Source organism: Bison bison, unplaced genomic scaffold (genome assembly GCF_000754665.1).
Source record: "Bison bison bison isolate TAMUID 2011002044 unplaced genomic scaffold, Bison_UMD1.0 scf7180017864518, whole genome shotgun sequence".
NCBI lineage: Eukaryota > Metazoa > Chordata > Mammalia > Artiodactyla > Bovidae > Bison > Bison bison.
The window spans coordinates 19,943,403-19,946,201 of record NW_011495071.1 but is presented as its reverse complement, the minus strand read 5'-3'; positions in this window follow the sequence as shown (position 1 = coordinate 19,946,201).

Here is a 2,799-nt window from a genome sequence, read left to right as displayed (position 1 = left end):
GGTTGCCATTTCCTTCTCCAGTGAATGAAAGTGAAAAGTGAAAGTGAAGTCGCTCAGTCCTGTCCGACTCCTAGAGACCCCACTGGACTGCAGCCTACCAGGCTGCTCCGTCCATGGGATTTTCCAGGCAAGAGTACTGGAGTGGGGTGCCATTGCCTTCTAGGATTAAAAAAACAAAAAACAAAAGACAAAAACGTGGCTCACAGAGTAAACAACTTGCCTGCATTGCAGGAGATGCGGGTTCGATCCCTGGGTTGGCAAGATACCAGAAAAGGGGAAAGCTAACCACTCCACTATACTAGCCTGGAAAATTCCACAGACTGCATAGTACATGGGGTCGCAAATAAGTCGTACACGACTAACTGACTTCCACGACCAAACCCCGAAATCGTAAACGCAGAAAGCTTCAAAGCCTAAAATAATCGGACGAAACCAGTTATTTTCCAAGTTCTACTTTTTGACACCAAAATATTGGTCTTGTTTAGTCTTACAAGACCTCCAAAAATTAGTTGGGAAAGCAAGATTGTCTTTCTTGGTTCTACTTGACTTAGTCTGCACGGTGGTACCGGAGACCAAGCTCAAGTAGGACCAAGAAAGAGAGGGCGGATACGGGACTGGGTCTCGGCACGGACGGTTGGGAGGAAGCGCACTCCTAATACACTGAGGATGAGGAAGAAAAAAAAAAACAGTCCCAGTGAAGAGGTTGTAGCAGATCTTTTCACCTTAATGGACGAAGGCTCATTCTTCGAAATACTATGTTTGAAGGAAATTACGATAAATTCGAATAATAAATTGAACATACTGGGTGCGGTGCGTGTTCGTTATGCAAATGAACGCTGAGGCCCCGCCCCCGAGATTCACGCCTCCCCCCATACCGGCTCCCGTGAAGCCAGCTTCCAGTCCGTTGTTCCCAGGCCCCTGACTCCATGTTTTCTCCTCCTCGACACTCTGGGTCTGATTTCTTTTGAATAAGGCTTTTCTTGATGGCTTAAGATAATGATATATGGGCGCTGCATTTGACAGAGAAGGTTCCCTATAATGTCGAATGAAACAGTGTGCTGAGTGCACAGTCGTGCCAAACTATTTGCGACCCCATGGACTGTAGCCCATCAGGCTCCTCTGTCCATGGAATTCTTCAGGCAAGAATACTGGAATGGGTAGCTATTCTCTTCAGGGGATCTTTGCGACCCAGGACTCGAATCCAGGTCTCCTGCATGGAAAGTTGCTGTTTTACCAGCTGAGGCCTTCTACGGATTTTTACAAATATTACATCCTGGGGTGGGAGGAGGGAGAAGTGAATGAACACAACTACCTATATAAGTTTACGACCTACTTCCTTAAGTTTATGAGCAAAGAAAACGAACCTATATGAATAATGCAACTATGAAAGTTGACTTAAAAAAAAGACGTGGCTCACCTGGTAAACAATTGGCCTGCATTGCAGGAGACCCGGGTTCGATCCCTGGGTTGGGAAGATCCCAGAAAAGCGGAAGGCTAACCACTCCACTATACTAGCGTGGAAAATTCCATAGACTGCATAGTACATGGGGCCGCAAATAAGTCGTACACGACTAACTGACTTCCACGACCAAACCTGAAATGGTAAACAAAGAAACCTTCAAAGTCTGAAACAGTCGGCCGAAGCCTGTTATTTTCCAAGTTCTACTTTTTGACACCAAAATATTGGTCTTGTTTAGTCTTACAAGACCTCCAAAAATTGGTTGGGTGAGATAATATTCCCTTTCTTGGTCCTACTTGACTTAGTCTGCACGGTGGTACCGGAGACTAAGAACAAGCAGGACCAAGGAAGGGAGTGTGGATACCAGACTGGGCCTCGGCACGGACGGTTGGGAGGAAGCGCACTCCTAAAACACTGAGGATGAGAAAGAAAAAAAAACAGTCTCCGTGAAGAGGTTGTAGCAGATCTTTTCACGTTAATGGACGAAGGCTCATTCTTCGAAATACTATGTTTAAAGGAAATCTACGATAAATTCAAATAATAAATTGAACATATTGGGTGCGGTGCGTGTTCGTTATGCAAATGAACGCTGAGGCCCCGCCCCCGAGATTCACGCCTCCCCCCATACCGGCTCCCGTGAAGCCAGCTTCCAGTCCGTTGTTCCCAGGCCCCTGACTCCATGTTTTCTCCTCCTCGACACTCTGGGTCTGATTTCTTTTGAATAAGGCTTTTCTTGATGGCTTAAGATAATGATATAGGGGCGCTGCATTTGACAGAGAAGGTTCCCTATAATGTCGAATGAAATACAGTGCCGAACCTACTCAGTCGTGCCCTCCAGGCACCTCTGTCGGTGGAATTCTCCAGGAACAATAGTGCAGTGGGTAGCCATTCCCATCTTCAGAAGAGGCTTCCCCAAGATCGAATCTGGGTCTCCCGCTTTGTAAGCGGACTCTTTACCGTGACGCTAATCAGTATTTGGAGAGGCAATGGCACCCCACTCCAGTACTCTTGCCTGGAAAATCCAATGGATGGAGGAGCCCGGAAGGCTGCAGTCCATGGGGTCGCTGTGGGTCGGACACGACTAAGCGATTTCACTTTCACTTTTCACTTTCATGCATTGGAGAAGGAGATGGCACCCCACTCCTGTGTTCTTGCCTGGAGAATCCCAGGGACGGGGCATCCTGGTGGGTGGCCGTCTATGGTTTCGCACAGAGTCGGACACGACTGAAGTGACTCAGCAGCAGCAATCAATAATTTAAAAAAAAAAGAAGAAGAAAGAAAGAAATATGACTGCCAAAATAGGAGGGCCAGGTTCCATCCCAGGGTCGTGAAAACTGTCC